This window comes from Tribolium castaneum, chromosome 7 (assembly GCF_031307605.1).
Source record: "Tribolium castaneum strain GA2 chromosome 7, icTriCast1.1, whole genome shotgun sequence".
Taxonomy (NCBI): Eukaryota; Metazoa; Arthropoda; class Insecta; order Coleoptera; family Tenebrionidae; genus Tribolium; species Tribolium castaneum.
The window spans coordinates 13250045-13270715 of NC_087400.1; the positions used below are offsets into that span (position 1 = coordinate 13250045).

General features: G+C 31.9%; 2 long non-coding RNA genes across 2 annotated transcripts; both read right to left on the reverse strand.

Annotated features, from left to right (window-relative positions):
• Window positions 1–4723: 4723 nt before the first annotated feature.
• LOC135266707 (uncharacterized) lies at window positions 4724–5140 on the reverse strand. The gene is made up of 2 exons (XR_010334853.1): window positions 5018–5140; window positions 4724–4967 (listed from the first exon to the last, which is right to left on the reverse strand). It is a non-coding gene; the product is annotated as an uncharacterized LOC135266707 (long non-coding RNA).
• Window positions 5141–11369: 6229 nt separating this feature from the next.
• On the reverse strand, window positions 11370–11786 carry LOC135266706 (uncharacterized). Its single transcript, XR_010334852.1, has 2 exons — window positions 11664–11786; window positions 11370–11613 (listed from the first exon to the last, which is right to left on the reverse strand). It is a non-coding gene; the product is annotated as an uncharacterized LOC135266706 (long non-coding RNA).
• Between the last annotated feature and the right edge of the window lie 8885 nt (window positions 11787–20671).

Consider the following 20671-nt stretch of genomic DNA (forward strand, 5'->3'; position numbering starts at 1 on the left):
TAGAGTTGGATATAAATAATCTTTAACAAAAATTTGCTTTAAAATAAAATGTTTGAAAAACCGAAATTAAACTAAATTAATTGGGTCTAACACTTTAGTAGAGAAAAAAGGAGAAGACATAAAAATCACCAAAGTCTTCAAAGTTGTTTTTAGTCGTCATATTAATAACAATAACATTAATAATAATAATACTAATAGTACTAAATTTGCTTATATGCAAGCGCTTAATTAAGGTAAGAGTTTTTTGGTTTCTTGCTTATATCTCGAAAACAGTTACTCCTATCAATTTTTATCTTTTTACTAATAATAAAGCTGATAAAATTTGCAACAAAATAGTTATTTGCATTTTTCTTGTAGGATCAACCATAAGCGAGTTATAGAGTTGGATATTAATAATATTCAACAAAAATTTGCTTTAAAATAAAATGTTTGAAAAACTGAAATTAAACTAAATTAATTGGGTCTAGCATTTTAGTAGAGGAAAAAGGAGGAGACATAAAAGTCACTAAAGTTTTCAGAGTCGTCTTTAGTCGTCATATTAAAAACAATAACATTAATAATAATAATACTTATGGTACTAAATTTGCTTATATGCATGCGCTTAATTAAGGTAACAGTTTTTTGGTTTCTTGCTTATATCTCGAAAACAGTTACTCCTATCAATTTTTATCTTTTTACTAATAATAAAGCTGATAAAATTTGCAACAAAATAGTTATTTGCATTTTTCTTGTAGGATCAACCATAAGCGAGTTATAGAGTTGGATATTAATAATATTCAACAAAAATTTGCTTTAAAATAAAATGTTTGAAAAACTGAAATTAAACTAAATTAATTGGGTCTAACACTTTAGTAGAGAAAAAAGGAGAAGACATAAAAATCACCAAAGTCTTTAAAGTTGTTTTTAGTCGTCATATTAATAACAATAACATTAATAATAATAATACTAATAGTACTAAATTTGCTTATATGCAAACGCTTAATTAAGGTAACAGTTGTTTGGTTTCTTGCTTATATCTCGAAAACAGTTACTCTTATCAATTTTTATCTCTTTACTAAAATTAAAGCTGACAAAATTTCCTACAAAATAGTTTTTTGCATTTTTCATGTAGGACTAACCATAAGCGAGATATATGATTGAAAATAATTAATATTTAAAAAAAAAGTGCTTTAACAGAAAATGTCTTGTGATTTAAAATACACTTAATTTATTGAGTCCAACACTTTATTAGAGGAAAAAGGAGGTGACATAAAAGTCACTGAAGTCTTTAGAGTCGTTTTTAAATGCTGCATCTTCGACTTCGTCTCAAACATTGAAAACTGTATTACATTTTTGTTCAGTAACTGTAACAGTTTTCACTTTGGTTTTTTGCTTATATTTCAAAAACCGTTACTCCTATCAAATTTTATCTTTTTTTCAAAATTAAAGCGGATAAAATTTCCTACAAAATAGTTATTTGCAAATGTCCTGTAGGACGAACCATAGGCGAGTTATAGAGTTGGATATAAATAATCTTTAACAAAAATTTGCTTTAAAATAAAATGTTTGAAAAACCGAAATTAAACTAAATTAATTGGGTCTAACACTTTAGTAGAGAAAAAAGGAGAAGACATAAAAATCACCAAAGTCTTCAAAGTTGTTTTTAGTCGTCATATTAATAACAATAACATTAATAATAATAATACTAATAGTACTAAATTTGCTTATATGCAAGCGCTTAATTAAGGTAAGAGTTTTTTGGTTTCTTGCTTATATCTCGAAAACAGTTACTCCTATCAATTTTTATTTTTTTACTAATAATAAAGCTGATAAAATTTGCAACAAAATAGTTATTTGCATTTTTCTTGTAGGATCAACCATAAGCAAGTTATAGAGTTGGATATTAATAATATTCAACAAAAATTTGCTTTAAAATAAAATGTTTGAAAAACTGAAATTAAACTAAATTAATTGGGTCTAGCATTTTAGTAGAGGAAAAAGGAGGAGACATAAAAGTCACTAAAGTTTTCAGAGTCGTCTTTAGTCGTCATATTAATAACAATAACATTAATAATAATAATACTTATAGTACTAAATTTGCTTATATGCATGCGCTTAATTAAGGTAACAGTTTTTTGTTTCTTGCTTATATCTCGAAAACAGTTACTCCTATCAATTTTTATCTCTTCTCTAAAATTAAAGCTGACAAAATTTCCTACAAAATAGTTATTTGCATTTTTCATGTAGGACTAACCATAAGCGAGATATATGATTGAAAATAATTAATATTTAAAAAAAAAGTGCTTTAACAGAAAATGTCTTGTGATTTAAAATACACTTAATTTATTGGGTCTAACACTCTATTAGAGGAAAAAGGAGGTGACATAAAAGTCACTGAAGTCTTTAGAATCGTTTTTAAATGCTGCATCTTCGACTTCGTCTCAAACATTGAAAACTGTATTACATTTTTGTTCAGTAACTGTAACAGTTTTCACTTTGGTTTTTTACTTATATCTCGAAAACCGTTACTCCTATCAAATTTTATCTTTTTTTCAAAATTAAAGCGGATAAAATTTCCTACAAAATAGTTATTTGCAAATTTCCTGTAGGACAAACCATAGGCGAGTTATAGAGTTGGATATAAATAATTTTTAACAAAAATTTGCTTTAAAATAAAATGTTTGAAAAATTGAAATTAAACTAAATTAATGGGGTCTAGCATTTTAGTAGAGGAAAAAGGAGGAGACATAAAAGTCACTAAAGTTTTCAGAGTCGTCTTTAGTCGTCATATTAATAACAATAACATTAATAATAATAATACTTATAGTACTAAATTTGCTTATATGCATGCGCTTAATTAAGGTAACAGTTTTTTGGTTTCTTGCTTATATCTCGAAAACAGTTACTCCTATCAATTTTTATCTTTCTTTAAAAATTAAAGCTGATAAAATTTCATACAAAATAGTTATTTGCATTTCTTTTGTAGGACCAACCATAAGCGAGTTATAGAGTTGGATATAAATAATCTTTAACAAAAATTTGCTTTAAAATAAAATGTTTGAAAAACCGAAATTAAACTAAATTAATTGGGTCTAACACTTTAGTAGAGAAAAAAGGAGAAGACATAAAAATCACCAAAGTCTTCAAAGTTGTTTTTAGTCGTCATATTAATAACAATAACATTAATAATAATAATACTAATAGTACTAAATTTGCTTATATGCAAACGCTTAATTAAGGTAACAGTTGTTTGGTTTCTTGCTTATATCTCGAAAACAGTTACTCTTATCAATTTTTATCTCTTTACTAAAATTAAAGCTGACAAAATTTCCTACAAAATAGTTATTTGCATTTTTCATGTAGGACTAACCATAAGCGAGATATATGATTGAAAATAATTAATATTTAAAAAAAAAGTGCTTTAACAGAAAATGTCTTGTGATTTAAAATACACTTAATTTATTGGGTCCAACACTTTATTGGAGGAAAAAGGAGGTGACATAAAAGTCACTGAAGTCTTTAGAGTCGTTTTTAAATGCTGCATCTTCGACTTCGTCTCAAACATTGAAAACTGTATTACATTTTTGTTCAGTAACTGTAACAGTTTTTACTTTGGTTTTTTGCTTATATATCGAAAGCCGTTACTCCTATCAAATTTTATCTTTTTTTCAAAATTAAAGCGGATAAAATTTCCTACAAAATAGTTATTTGCAAATTTCCTGTAGGACGAACCATAGGCGAGTTATAGAGTTAGATATAAATAATCTTTAACAAAAATTTGCTTTAAAATAAAATGTTTGAAAAACCGAAATTAAACTAAATTAATTGGGTCTAACACTTTAGTAGCGAAAAAAGGAGAAGACATAAAAATCACCAAAGTCTTCAAAGTTGTTTTTAGTCGTCATATTAATAACAATAACATTAATAATAATAATACTAATAGTACTAAATTTGCTTATATGCAAGCGCTTAATTAAGGTAAGAGTTTTTTGGTTTCTTGCTTATATCTCGAAAACAGTTACTCCTATCAATTTTTATCTTTTTACTAATAATAAAGCTGATAAAATTTGCAACAAAATAGTTATTTGCATTTTTCTTGTAGGGTCAACCATAAGCGAGTTATAGAGTTGGATATTAATAATATTCAACAAAAATTTGCTTTAAAATAAAATGTTTGAAAAACCGAAATTAAACTAAATTAATTATGACTAACACTTTAGTAGAGAAAAAAGGAGAAGACATAAAAATCACCAAAGTCTTCAAAGTTGTTTTTAGTCGTCATATTAATAACAATAACATTGTCACGCTTTTTTTTTTTTTTTTTTTTTTATTTGTAAATGAGTACACCGTCTCCGGACTCAGAGGTAGTTCAGGAGAGCCGGAGTCGTGGGTCTAGTTAAGGGCGCCAAGTAGCTTTTTTTTGTCAGCTAGCTACTGAATGCTGATTATGAAAACGACAGGCCTTGATCAAAATAAATTTAATTCAAAAATGAAAAATAATAATAATAAATGATAATAATAAATAATAATTAGTAAATCAAAATGAATTTGGTAATAAGAAACAATATCAAATTAAAAGGCCATTTCACAGCTGTGATATGTTTACATTGAACTTAATTTAATTACAATTGAATGAAAGAATAAATAATAAGTTGTAATAATAAATTAAATATACTACAGAATAATAAATTATGATCAATGAATTAAATGAGGAAAGTATCCAGTTGGTAAATGTAGTTGGAAAAATAGGGAAATAAATTTGTACAATAAATCCCGACGGGTGTAATGCCAAAATCGAAGCGGTATACGAATTATGAGATAAGGGATACTTATCGTTCGATAGGCGAGGTCAATTGGTCCAGGCGTTCCTCTTGTAGGAACTTTGGTAGGCTGGTGTCGAATCAGCCACTTGTAGAACAGGGTTAAATTCTAGATATCCCGATGGGTACAGGTTGCGCAATGGACTATTTCTGCCTCAGCCAGGGTCCCTGATTTCGAAATGATAAGAATACGAGCGATAAGAGAAATCTTACATTACCTCTGTGAGGGACGACGAAAAAGAAAGATGCGGTATTTCTAAATAAGTCACTATGTGGTAATTTACGAAACGGTAGGTCCGAGATCCGGAAAGGTAAAAGAAACGATAGTGTAAATTTTCCACGTGAACTAATACGGGAGCTTCTGTACTCGTCGAGGACCGCAGCCGAAAAAGGAAGGTTGTTAGGAAGTCAAACGATTTATCCCTACTCGTTTTCGTGGCGCGAAACGTGGCCCATATCGGTCTATGTAAAAGAAAATGAAAAATTTTGAATTTATCGCAAAGATCCTCCGAGAGCGCGCACTTGGTTCTTGAAAGCCGCATACGAAATTGGTGTTTAACGACAGGTGGAAAAGGTTAAGTTTGTTTACATTTTGAAAATGTAGTTTTGTGCAAATGGACCTTTATTGTGTCGATGGTTAGTTAATAGGGAGGTAAGTGAAAACAATTTACTAATTAATTGAGATGGAAGTTACAGAGTGTGTGCTCTTAAGACAATTTGCACGACTTAAATAAAGGGACAAAAGGGCATTTAAAACGTACCAAGGAGCCCTACAACTCGGTACGACGATACAAGAGGAACATGAGCACTAAAATTAACCCGGAGGAGATGCTCAGGCTTCTCCGGAGGGACGGCTTGAAATGCTCCGGGACTACCCACTCCTTATAGCCCCATCACGGCTAGACGATACAACTAAATAAGGAAAACAGAGAGGAAACAAGTCTTATCCAACTCCCTTTAAAGTTGGAACGAACGATACGAAAGGAAAATACAAGGAAACAGAAACCAGTGATCAAATACCAGAAGCAGGTAACATGAACAGACAGGGTATGGTAATTCTAAATGTTTTCGCCTGTTTTTTAGTTGAACGAAGATGTTATGTCAACGGTGTTCAAGTGCCCAAGCATCTACGGGACTCCAAAACGCCTCCCGTACCAGCGAAACTATGTTGGATTGATTGTAATTGAATATACGATGTATGAGTGACTCTTGCTAAGAGTTTAACAAAATAAGACCGTTACACTGTCCCTTTCCCACAAAAAAAAAAAATTAAGGCGCAAGCCTTGTTTTTTTTTTTAACAAAATCTTTGAAAGAAAATTGGAATTTATTGGAAGTTATTTTTTTTTATGGTGCGAATATTAAGTTGTTCATGTTCGGGATTGTTGTCGTTCTCGTCAGTCTCGTCTTGAGTTTCGCTTCCGGACGAATCTGAGTCATCTACGTGGTACTGTTTTAAATCCTGGATATGCCAGTTTCCGGCGTTAGAACCATCTTCATTCCGAATTCGATACACGAGATTTGAAAGTTTTTCTGTAACCGTGCCGGGGACGTATTTAGGGCTTAATTTTGCAGTGAATTTGTGTCCGGCGGAAGACAATACTTTATTTTTACGCCAAATTCGATCACCCACGTTAAATGACAGATCCCTACGAGAGGCGTTATAACGACGGGAATTTTTGTTATAGGCGTTATGCAGATTATCCCGCACGATTTGGAACACTTCCGTTAATTTGTTAATCTCTCTCGCATAATCGTGACGATCCGCAACAGTAAAGTCGAAGTTATTTCCGTTGATTGGTATATTTCGGTAATAATTTCCAGATAACGGTACGTGTCTTCCAAAATTAAGAAACGCTGGGGTATAACGAGTGCTTTCGTGACGGGCAGTGTTTATAGCAGCTTGAATTTTTGCTAATTCTAGGTCCCATGTATCGTGCGTATTTATATAGGATCGAATAGCGGTACCGATAGTGCGGTTTGTCCTCTCGACAAAATTAGCTTGCGGGTGGTACTTCGCGTTATACCAAATTTTTTCCACATTATATGAATTTACAAATCGCTTAAACGCGTTCCCTATGAACTGTTTGCCATTATCCGCAATAATAAATTGGGGTACACCGTATACCAAGAAGACACGTTCTTCCAAAAACTTAATGACTGGTGTAGACGTTGCTTTTTTAATAGGTAATAAAAGAGTGTATTTAGAGAACCAATCCGATACCGCAAGAAGATATTTGTGACCCTTGCTTGTGCGAGGGAAAGGGCCCATAAAGTCCAAGGCAATAACCTGCCATGGGAATCGTACGATTTTTTCGCAGCCCATTAGTCCAAGTGGGCCACCGTTAGGAACTTTTTGGGCGGCACACGTACGACAGGTTCTTACATAGCGGTGAACGTCAGATCTCATTCCAGGCCAGAAATAATTTTCTTTAATTCGAGAGAGTGTTTTGAACGTACCGAAATGAGCAGCAGTTGGGGGATTATGACATGATTGAATTACCGTGGGCCGTTTCGATTTGGGGACTACAAATTTCCACTCTCGTTCGTTGTTTTGTAGAGGGGCGCGACTGGGACAAAATTTCATTAGTTTATCATCCTCGACTAACCAACCAGGATAAGTATCAGGTGACTCTGTAATCCTTTGTATCATTCTATTGTACCACTTATCATTTTCTGCTGGTTCGAGATCAACTATCGCGATTTCTATTTCGGAACTTACAAAGGGCGGTATGCGTGAAAGGGCGTCCGGGACCACATTAATATTTCCTTTACGGTGAATAATATTGAACGAAAATTGCTGGAGCCGTAAGATCCATCGCGCCAAACGGCCAGTAGGATTTTTCATACGGAAAAGGTATAGAAGAGAGTGATGGTCTGTGATAACTGTAAAATTGGTACCCTCAATGTAGGGTCGAAATTTTTCTATGGAGAAGATTACTGCCAAGCATTCGCGCTCCGTTACGGAGTAGTTCCGCTCGCTTTTAGAAAGACCTCGGCTGGCAAAGCAAATGACTTTTTCGAAGCCTTCTTCTCCTTGGGTAAGTACGCCACCTAAGCCCACGTCGCTGGCGTCGCATTGTACATAAAAAGGTTTTGAGAAATCCGGTGTGGTTAAAACTGGCGCAGAAACTAGCGCGTTTTTAATCGCGTGAAAAGCGGTTTCAGTTTTCTCAACCCACTTTACTTCCTGTTTCTTTTTCTTGCCCTTTAAGAGATCATTTATCGGGGCTACTAAAGAAGAGAAATTTTTAATGAACCGCCGATACCAGCTACAGAGGCCAATAAATCTTTTAATTTCGGTTGCGTTCTTAGGTCGAGGATATTCGACCATGGAGGAGATTTTTTCCGGGTCTGTACGAAGACCTTCTGCATCAATTATATATCCGAGATATTTAAGAGAAGTCCGGAAGAATTTACTTTTATCTAGATTAATTGTCAAATTAGCTGCTTTGAGGTGGTTAAGGACTACTTCCAGTAATTCGACGTGCTCCTCAAATGTGGCGGTCACGATAATAAGATCATCCAGGTACACGAAAATCTTGGGTTCGAATTGGGGTCCAAAGATAGCATCCATCAGTCGTTGCTGTGTTTGTGCAGAGTTTCGAAGGCCAAATGGCATGACAGTAAACTGAAATAGTCCACGTCCCTGAACTGCAAATGCCGTTTTCTCTTTGGAGGGTTCGGAAAGGGGAATTTGCCAGAATGCTCTGCGAAGATCTAAAGAGCTAATAAATTTGGCATCTCTTAATAGAGAGAGAATTCTGTCGATGCGGGGAAGTGGGTAAGAGTCATGCTTCGTAATTTCGTTTAATTTCCGACCGTCAAAACAAAAGCGGTATTCACCCGACGATTTTTTAACAAGAAGTACTGGGGAACACCATGGGCTTTGTGACGGTTCTATGACTCCTAAACGTAACATCTCGTCCACTTCGCTATTTAGGATTTTTTGCATATACGGGGACATCGGGTACTGATATTGTCGGAACGGGATTGCATCTCCGGTTTCGATATTCAGGGACAGTTTGTGAGTACGGCCTAACACCTCGCCGCTTATTTCATAAAATTTCTCCGTTATTCTTTTGGCGACGAAAGACTGTTCAGCAGAAAGGGAGTTCTCAGAATGTAGAGAGTCAATAGGGGTTTGGATTTGCGGTTTGCAGGTACGAGAAAGATAATTGAGACAAATTGAAAAGGTATCGCAAAAGTCGCTACCCAGAATTAACGTATGGTTTAGAGAAGGTATTACCAAAATCGATAATTTATGTTTAACATCGTCCAGCGTAATTTCTATTTGAACTTCGTATTCGACTGGGTGTTGACTGCCGTCTGCGGTACGGGCAACTTTAAACGCGGAGGCATTTTTGTTTAAATTTAGCTCCTTTATTAAATATAATCCCCTGAGTCCTAAAACAGATTTTGAGGCACCTGAATCAATAAGGGCCTTAATTTTAACTTGATTTATTTTAATTTCGAGGTACGGACGATTATCATTTGGTTTAGTTAAAATAATTGAGTTAAGTGTTACTACCGGTGACGGTACTGGATTGTGACGTAAAAATTTTCGTACATGATTGACCCAGTTAGTCCATTCCGGTGACGTTTTGCTGATCTGAAAAGTGGGTTGTCGGCAACGATCAGCGGTAGCCGATTCCCTAATTAGTTTTTTGATGTACAATTCGGGCAAGTAAACACGGTAACGTCTCGAGTTCCGCAACGATAACAAAATCGTCCCCGTTTTTCCGGGCAGTTGGAATAAAAGTGAGTCGCACTGTCACAATTAAAACATTTTCGCGGCGTCGATGCGGCCTGAATTCTAGTGTTATTCGAATTTACAGAAGACGGTTTTTGCTGGGGGCTCCGTGGAACATGTTTCATCTGAGGCATATTTGGATTGTCCTTAAATGCAATAGGTGCGCTAGCTAGTAATGAAAGCTCTGGTTCGACTAAGTGCCAATTAGTTTTGGCGGGTGGTTGACAAAATGCCAGAGATTTCTCTACCTTTTTACACAGTTCTTGGAGTTCTTTAACGGACGAGATATCGTGTAGTGCGAGAGCGGTAATAAATTCGGGGCGGATTAATTTGCGTAAATAGTAGAGTTTTGTTTTTTCACGCGGTTCTTCCGAAAGACGTTTGAATAGGGTTTGCATAGTGGCGATATAGATAGCGATTGGTTCGTCTTTATGTTGCAATCTGTTTTTGATCTCCTGCCACAAAAGATCATCATAGTCTAGAGGAAGAAATTCTTCCTTTAACGCAGTTATCAAAGAGTGCCAATCATTGTACTGGCCTCTAACGGAGCGAAACCAAATTAACGCACGTCCTTTAAATAAGTCAATCCCTGATAGGAATAATTCTTGTGGGCTAACTCTACGCGCGATAGATAATTCTTCGACATTCTCGAGAAAGGAAATTAAGTTGTCGGTAGGTTCTCCGGAGAACGAAATTCCCCACTTATATACTGGAACCTGCTTTGGTTCCGTTACGGGTAAGGAATTAGAATTGTGGAAGTGAAATTGAGTGGTATCTTGACCAAGAGGAGTCATCATAGGGGAGTGGAGGACGCGGTCTCTCAGATCGGCCTCAAGGGTCAAACAAGTAGCATGCAGTTCGTCGCGGATGGCTTTAGACTCTTCGTTGGATTCGGATGGAATAGGCATTCTTAGAATACGTTCACGGACATGATTCAGTCTGGTCTGTATACGCTGGCACAGTGTATCGGTCAAAAGTCCGGAGTCAAAATCTAGTATTAGGGTCGTGATCGATTGTAATGTCTCGGTAATTTCCTGTCTGTCTGTTACAAAATTTAGGTGTTTTGTAGTAAAATTCACGGGTCGTGTATGTTCCTTAAGTTGCTCATGTTCTAAGAGACGGCATTTTTCTTCCTTAGTACGTTGGGTTTTAATGCGACGTATAAGCAGTTCATAGGTAAGCTCGTGCTCTGATAAATATTTCGGTAAGATAATATTTGACTCGGACGCCATAACGAGAACTTGTCAAGAATAAAGGGATGTTAGCCTGTCGTTTTCTCTCTTATTATTTTAGTACAATTATAATAAGTAATTAAAATTGGTTTTTGTTGTGTTTTTTTTTTTTTTGAAAACTAGCCCCACGTTGGGCGCCAAATTTGTGTCACGCTTTTTTTTTTTTTTTTTTATTTGTAAATGAGTACACCGTCTCCGGACTCAGAGCTAGTTCAGGAGAGCCGGAGTCGTGGGTCTAGTTAAGGGCGCCAAGTAGCTTTTTTTTGTCAGCTAGCTACTGAATGCTGATTATGAAAACGACAGGCCTTGATCAAAATAAATTTAATTCAAAAATGAAAAATAATAATAATAAATGATAATAATAAATAATAATTAGTAAATCAAAATGAATTTGGTAATAAGAAACAATATCAAATTAAAAGGCCATTTCACAGCTGTGATATGTTTACATTGAACTTAATTTAATTACAATTGAATGAAAGAATAAATAATAAGTTGTAATAATAAATTAAATATACTACAGAATAATAAATTATGATCAATGAATTAAATGAGGAAACTATCCAGTTGGTAAATGTAGTTGGAAAAATAGGGAAATAAATTTGTACAATAAATCCCGACGGGTGTAATGCCAAAATCGAAGCGGTATACGAATTATGAGATAAGGGATACTTATCGTTCGATAGGCGAGGTCAATTGGTCCAGGCGTTCCTCTTGTAGGAACTTTGGTAGGCTGGTGTCGAATCAGCCACTTGTAGAACAGGGTTAAATTCTAGATATCCCGATGGGTACAGGTTGCGCAATGGACTATTTCTGCCTCAGCCAGGGTCCCTGATTTCGAAATGATAAGAATACGAGCGATAAGAGAAATCTTACATTACCTCTGTGAGGGACGACGAAAAAGAAAGATGCGGTATTTCTAAATAAGTCACTATGTGGTAATTTACGAAACGGTAGGTCCGAGATCCGGAAAGGTAAAAGAAACGATAGTGTAAATTTTCCACGTGAACTAATACGGGAGCTTCTGTACTCGTCGAGGACCGCAGCCGAAAAAGGAAGGTTGTTAGGAAGTCAAACGATTTATCCCTACTCGTTTTCGTGGCGCGAAACGTGGCCCATATCGGTCTATGTAAAAGAAAATGAAAAATTTTGAATTTATCGCAAAGATCCTCCGAGAGCGCGCACTTGGTTCTTGAAAGCCGCATACGAAATTGGTGTTTAACGACAGGTGGAAAAGGTTAAGTTTGTTTACATTTTGAAAATGTAGTTTTGTGCAAATGGACCTTTATTGTGTCGATGGTTAGTTAATAGGGAGGTAAGTGAAAACAATTTACTAATTAATTGAGATGGAAGTTACAGAGTGTGTGCTCTTAAGACAATTTGCACGACTTAAATAAAGGGACAAAAGGGCATTTAAAACGTACCAAGGAGCCCTACAACTCGGTACGACGATACAAGAGGAACATGAGCACTAAAATTAACCCGGAGGAGATGCTCAGGCTTCTCCGGAGGGACGGCTTGAAATGCTCCGGGACTACCCACTCCTTATAGCCCCATCACGGCTAGACGATACAACTAAATAAGGAAAACAGAGAGGAAACAAGTCTTATCCAACTCCCTTTAAAGTTGGAACGAACGATACGAAAGGAAAATACAAGGAAACAGAAACCAGTGATCAAATACCAGAAGCAGGTAACATGAACAGACAGGGTATGGTAATTCTAAATGTTTTCGCCTGTTTTTTAGTTGAACGAAGATGTTATGTCAACGGTGTTCAAGTGCCCAAGCATCTACGGGACTCCAAAACGCCTCCCGTACCAGCGAAACTATGTTGGATTGATTGTAATTGAATATACGATGTATGAGTGACTCTTGCTAAGAGTTTAACAAAATAAGACCGTTACAACATTAATAAAAATAATACTAATAGTACTAAATTTGCTTATATACAAGCGCTTAATTAAGGTAACAGTTTTTGGTTTCTTGCTTATATCTCGAAAACAGTTACTCCTATCAATTTTTATCTCTTTGTTAAAATTAAAGCTGATAAAATTTCCTACAAAATAGTTATTCGCATTTCTTTTGTAGGACCAACCATAAGCGAGTTATAGAGTTGGATATAAATATTCTTTAACAAAAATTTGCTTTAAAATAAAATGTTTGAATAACTGAAATTAAACTAAATTAATTGGGTCTAACACTTTAGTAGAGGAAAAAGGAGAAGACATAAAAGTCACTAAAGGTTTCAGAGTCGTCTTTAGTCGTCATATTAATAACAATAAAATTAATAATAATAATACCAATAGTACTAAATTTGCTTATATGCAAACGCTTAATTAAGGTAACAGTTGTTTGGTTTCTTGCTTATATCTCGAAAACAGTTACTCCTATCAATTTTTATCTCTTTATTAAAATTAAAGCTGACAAAATTTCCTACAAAATAGTTATTTGCATTTTTCATGTAGGACTAACCATAAGCGAGATATATGATTGAAAATAATTAATATTTAAAAAAAAAGTGCTTTAACAGAAAATGTCTTGTGATTTAAAATACACTTAATTTATTGGGTCCAACACTTTATTAGAGGAAAAAGGAGGTGACATAAAAGTCACTGAAGTCTTTAGAGTCGTTTTTAAATGCTGCATCTTCGACTTCGTCTCATACATTGAAAACTGTATTACATTTTTGTTCAGTAACTGTAACAGTTTTCACTTTGGTTTTTTGCTTATATTTCGAAAACCGTTACTCCTATCAAATTTTATCTTTTTTTCAAAATTAAAGCGGCTAAAATTTCCTACAAAATAGTTATTTGCAAATGTCCTGTAGGACGAACCATAGGCGAGTTATAGAGTTGGATATAAATAATCTTTAACAAAAATATGCTTTAAAATAAAATGTTTGTAAAACCGAAATTAAACTAAATTAATTGGGTCTAACACTTTAGTAGAGAAAAAAGGAGAAGACATAAAAATCACCAAAGTCTTCAAAGTTGTTTTTAGTCGTCATATTAATAACAATAACATTAATAATAATAATACTAATAGTACTAAATTTGCTTATATACAAGCGCTTAATTAAGGTAACAGTTTTTGGTTTCTTGCTTATATCTCGAAAACAGTTACTCCTATCAATTTTTATCTTTCTTTAAAAATTAAAGCTGATAAAATTTCCTACAAAATAGTTATTCGCATTTTTTTTGTAAGACCAACCATAAGCGAGTTATAGAGTTGGATATAAATATTCTTTAACAAAAATTTGCTTTAAAATAAAATGTTTGAATAACTGAAATTAAACTAAATTAATTGGGTCTAACACTTTAGTAGAGGAAAAAGGAGAAGACATAAAAGTCACTAAAGGTCTCAGAGTCGTCTTTAGTCGTCATATTAAAAACAATAACATTAATAATAATAATAATACTAATAGTACTAAATTTGCTTATATGCAAACGCTTAATTAAGGTAACAGTTTTTTGGTTTCTTGCTTATATCTCGAAAACAGTTACTCCTATCAATTTTTATCTCTTTACTAAAATTAAAGCTGACAAAATTTCCTACAAAATAGTTATTTGCATTTTTTATGTAGAACTAACCATAAGCGAGATATATGATTGACAATAATTAATATTTAAAAAAAAGTGCTTTAACAGAAAATGTCTTGTGATTTAAAATACACTTAATTTATTGGGTCTAACACTTTATTAGAGGAAAAAGGAGGTGACATAAAAGTCACTGAAATCTTTAGAGTCGTTTTTAAATGCTGCATCTTCGACTTCGTCTCAAACATTGAAAACTGTATTACATTTTTGTTCAGTAACTGTAACAGTTTTCACTTTGGTTTTTTGCTTATATCTCGAAAACCGTTACTCCTATCAAATTTTATCTTTTTTTCAAAATTAAAGCGGATAAAATTTCCTACAAAATAGTTATTTGCAAATTTACTGTAGGACGAACCATAGGCGAGTTATAGAGTTGGATATAAATAATTTTTAACAAAAATTTGCTTTAAAATAAAATGTTTGAAAAACTGAAATTAAACTAAATTAATTGGGTCTAGCATTTTAGTAGAGGAAAAAGGAGGAGACATAAAAGTCACTAAAGTTTTCAGAGTCGTCTTTAGTCGTCTTATTAATAACAATAACATTAATAATAATAATGCTTATAGTACTAAATTTGCTTATATGCATGCGCTTAATTAAGGTAACAGTTTTTTGGTTTCTTGCTTATATCTCGAAAACAGTTACCTCTATCAATTTTTATTTCTTTACTAAAATTAAAGCTGACAAAATTTCCTACAAAATAGTTGTTTGCATTTTTCATGTAGGACTAACCATAAGCGAGATATATGATTGACAATAATTAATATTTAAAAAAAAAGTGCTTTAACAGAAAATGTCTTGTGATTTAAAATACACTTAATTTATTGGGTCTAACACTTTATTAGAGGAAAAAGGAGGTGACATAAAAGTCACTGAAGTCTTTAGAGTCGTTTTTAAATGCTGCATCTTCGACTTCGTCTCAAACATTGAAAACTGTATTACATTTTTGTTCAGTAACTGTAACAGTTTTCACTTTGGTTTTTTGCTTATATCTCGAAAACCGTTACTCCTATCAAATTTTATCTTTTTTTCAAAATTAAAGCGGATAAAATTTCCTACAAAATAGTTATTTGCAAATTTCCTGTAGGACGAACCATAGGCGAGTTATAGAGTTGGATATAAATAATTTTTAACAAAAATTTGCTTTAAAATAAAATGTTTGAAAAACTGAAATTAAACTAAATTAATTGGGTCTAGCATTTTAGTAGAGGAAAAAGGAGGAGACATAAAAATCACTAAAGTTTTCAGAGTCGTCTTTAGTCGTCATATTAATAACAATAACATTAATAATAATAATACTTATAGTACTAAATTTGCTTATATGCATGCGCTTAATTAAGGTAACAGTTTTTTGGTTTCTTGCTTATATCTCGAAAACAGTTACTCCTATCAAGTTTTATCTTTCTTTAAAAATTAAAGCTGATAAAATTTCATACAAAATAGTTATTTGCATTTCTTTTGTAGGACCAACCATAAGCGAGTTATAGAGTTGGATATAAATAATCTTTAACAAAAATTTGCTTTAAAATAAAATGTTTGAAAAACCGAAATTAAACTAAATTAATTGGGTCTAACACTTTAGTAGAGAAAAAAGGAGAAGACATAAAAATCACCAAAGTCTTCAAAGTTGTTTTTAGTCGTCATATTAATAACAATAACATTAATAATAATAATACTAATAGTACTAAATTTGCTTATATGCAAACGCTTAATTAAGGTAACAGTTGTTTGGTTTCTTGCTTATATCTCGAAAACAGTTACTCTTATCAATTTTTATCTCTTTACTAAAATTAAAGCTGACAAAATTTCCTACAAAATAGTTATTTGCATTTTTCATGTAGGACTAACCATAAGCGAGATATATGATTGAAAATAATTAATATTTAAAAAAAAAGTGCTTTAACAGAAAATGTCTTGTGATTTAAAATACTCTTAATTTATTGGGTCCAACACTTTATTAGAGGAAAAAGGAGGTGACATAAAAGTCACTGAAGTCTTTTGAGTCGTTTTTAAATGCTGCATCTTCGACTTCGTCTCAAACATTGAAAACTGTATTCCATTTTTGTTCAGTAACTGTAACAGTTTTCACTTTGGTTTTTTGCTTATATTTCGAAAACCGTTACTCCTATCAAATTTTATCTTTTTTTCAAAATTAAAGCGGATAAAATTTCCTACAAAATAGTTATTTGCAAATGTCCTGTAGGACGAATCATAGGCGAGTTATAGAGTTGGATATAAATAATCTTTAACAAAAATTTGCTTTAAAATAAAATGTTTGAAAAACCGAAATTAAACTAAATTAATTATGACTAACACTTTAGTAGAGAAAAAAGGAGAAGACATAAAAATCACCAAAGTCTTCAAAGTTGTTTTTAGTCGTCATATTAATAACAATAACATTAGTAAAAATAATACTAATAGTACTAAATTTGCTTATATACAAGCGCTTAATTAAGGTAACAGTTTTTGGTTTCTTGCTTATATCTCGAAAACAGTTACTCCTATCAATTTTTATCTTTCTTTAAAAATTAAAGCTGATAAAATTTCCTACAAAATAGTTATTCGCATTTCTTTTGTAGGACCAACCATAAGCGAGTTATAGAGTTGGATATAAATATTCTTTAACAAAAATTTGCTTTAAAATAAAATGTTTGAATAACTGAAATTAAACTAAATTAATTGGGTCTAACACTTTTGTAGAGGAAAAAGGAGAAGACATAAAAGTCACTAAAGGTTTCAGAGTCGTCTTTAATCGTCATATTAATAACAATAACATTAATAATAATAATACTAATAGTACTAAATTTGCTTATATGCAAACGCTTTATTAAGGTAACAGTTGTTTGGTTTCTTGCTTATATCTCGAAAACAGTTACTCCTATCAATTTTTATTTCTTTATTAAAATTAAAGCTGACAAAATTTCCTACAAAATAGTTATTTGCATTTTTTATGTAGGACTAACCATAAGCGAGATATATGATTGAAAATAATTAATATTTAAAAAAAAAGTGCTTTAACAGAAAATGTCTTGTGATTTAAAATACACTTAATTTATTGGGTCCAACACTTTATTAGAGGAAAAAGGAGGTGACATAAAAGTCACTGAAGTCTTTAGAGTCGTTTTTAAATACTGCATCTTCGACTTCGTCTCATACATTGAAAACTGTATTACATTTTTGTTCAGTAACTGTAACAGTTTTCACTTTGGTTTTTTGCTTATATTTCAAAAACCGTTACTCCTATCAAATTTTATCTTTTTTTCAAAATTAAAGCGGCTAAAATTTCCTACAAAATAGTTATTTGCAAATGTCCTGTAGGACGAACCATAGGCGAGTTATAGAGTTGGATATAAATAATCTTTAACAAAAATATGCTTTAAAATAAAATGTTTGTAAAACCGAAATTAAACTAAATTAATTGGGTCTAACACTTTAGTAGAGAAAAAAGGAGAAGACATAAAAATCACCAAAGTCTTCAAAGTTGTTTTTAGTCGTCATATTAATAACAATAACATTAATAATAATAATACTAATAGTACTAAATTTGCTTATATACAAGCGCTTAATTAAGGTAACAGTTTTTGGTTTCTTGCTTATATCTCGAAAACAGTTACTCCTATCAATTTTTATCTTTCTTTAAAAATTAAAGCTGATAAAATTTCCTACAAAATAGTTATTCGCATTTTTTTTGTAAGACCAACCATAAGCGAGTTATAGAGTTGGATATAAATATTCTTTAACAAAAATTTGCTTTAAAATAAAATGTTTGAATAACTGAAATTAAACTAAATTAATTGGGTCTAACACTTTAGTAGAGGAAAAAGGAGAAGACATAAAAGTCACTAAAGGTCTCAGAGTCGTCTTTAGTCGTCATATTAAAAACAATAACATTAATAATAATAATAATACTAATAGTACTAAATTTGCTTATATGCAAACGCTTAATTAAGGTAACAGTTTTTTGGTTTCTTGCTTATATCTCGAAAACAGTTACTCCTATCAATTTTTATCTCTTTACTAAAATTAAAGCTGACAAAATTTCCTACAAAATAGTTATTTGCATTTTTTATGTAGAACTAACCATAAGCGAGATATATGATTGACAATAATTAATATTTAAAAAAAAGTGCTTTAACAGAAAATGTCTTGTGATTTAAAATACACTTAATTTATTGGGTCTAACACTTTATTAGAGGAAAAAGGAGGTGACATAAAAGTCACTGAAATCTTTAGAGTCGTTTTTAAATGCTGCATCTTCGACTTCGTCTCAAACATTGAAAACTGTATTACATTTTTGTTCAGTAACTGTAACAGTTTTCACTTTGGTTTTTTGCTTATATCTCGAAAACCGTTACTCCTATCAAATTTTATCTTTTTTTCAAAATTAAAGCGGATAAAATTTCCTACAAAATAGTTATTTGCAAATTTACTGTAGGACGAACCATAGGCGAGTTATAGAGTTGGATATAAATAATTTTTAACAAAAATTTGCTTTAAAATAAAATGTTTGAAAAACTGAAATTAAACTAAATTAATTGGGTCTAGCATTTTAGTAGAGGAAAAAGGAGGAGACATAAAAGTCACTAAAGTTTTCAGAGTCGTCTTTAGTCGTCTTATTAATAACAATAACATTAATAATAATAATGCTTATAGTACTAAATTTGCTTATATGCATGCGCTTAATTAAGGTAACAGTTTTTTGGTTTCTTGCTTATATCTCGAAAACAGTTACCTCTATCAATTTTTATTTCTTTACTAAAATTAAAGCTGACAAAATTTCCTACAAAATAGTTGTTTGCATTTTTCATGTAGGACTAACCATAAGCGAGATATATGATTGACAATAATTAATATTTAAAAAAAAAGTGCTTTAACAGAAAATGTCTTGTGATTTAAAATACACTTAATTTATTGGGTCTAACACTTTATTAGAGGAAAAAGGAGGTGACATAAAAGTCACTGAAGTCTTTAGAGTCGTTTTTAAATGCTGCATCTTCGACTTCGTCTCAAACATTGAAAACTGTATTACATTTTTGTTCAGTAACTGTAACAGTTTTCACTTTGGTTTTTTGCTTATATCTCGAAAACCGTTACTCCTATCAAATTTTATCTTTTTTTCAAAATTAAAGCGGATAAAATTTCCTACAAAATAGTTATTTGCAAATTTCCTGTAGGACGAACCATAGGCGAGTTATAGAGTTGGATATAAATAATTTTTAACAAAAATTTGCTTTAAAATAAAATGTTTGAAAAACTGAAATTAAACTAAATTAATTGGGTCTAGCATTTTAGTAGAGGAAAAAGGAGGAGACATAAAAATCACTAAAGTTTTCAGAGTCGTCTTTAGTCGTCATATTAATAACAATAACATTAATAATAATAATACTTATAGTACTAAATTTGCTTATATGCATGCGCTTAATTAAGGTAACAGTTTTTTGGTTTCTTGCTTATATCTCGAAAACAGTTACTCCTATCAAGTTTTATCTTTCTTTAAAAATTAAAGCTGATAAAATTTCATACAAAATAGTTATTTGCATTTCTTTTGTAGGACCAACCATAAGCGAGTTATAGAGTTGGATATAAATAATCTTTAACAAAAATTTGCTTTAAAATAAAATGTTTGAAAAACCGAAATTAAACTAAATTAATTGGGTCTAACACTTTAGTAGAGAAAAAAGGAGAAGACATAAAAATCACCAAAGTCTTCAAAGTTGTTTTTAGTCGTCATATTAATAACAATAACATTAATAATAATAATACTAATAGTACTAAATTTGCTTATATGCAAACGCTTAATTAAGGTAACAGTTGTTTGGTTTCTTGCTTATATCTCGAAAACAGTTACTCTTATCAATTTTTATCTCTTTACTAAAATTAAAGCTGACAAAATTTCCTACAAAATAGTTATTTGCATTTTTCATGTAGGACTAACCATAAGCGAGATATATGATTGAAAATAATTAATATTTAAAAAAAAAGTGCTTTAACAGAAAATGTCTTGTGATTTAAAATACTCTTAATTTATTGGGTCCAACACTTTATTAGAGGAAAAAGGAGGTGACATAAAAGTCACTGAAGTCTTTTGAGTCGTTTTTAAATGCTGCATCTTCGACTTCGTCTCAAACATTGAAAACTGTATTCCATTTTTGTTCAGTAACTGTAACAGTTTTCACTTTGGTTTTTTGCTTATATTTCGAAAACCGTTACTCCTATCAAATTTTATCTTTTTTTCAAAATTAAAGCGGATAAAATTTCCTACAAAATAGTTATTTGCAAATGTCCTGTAGGAC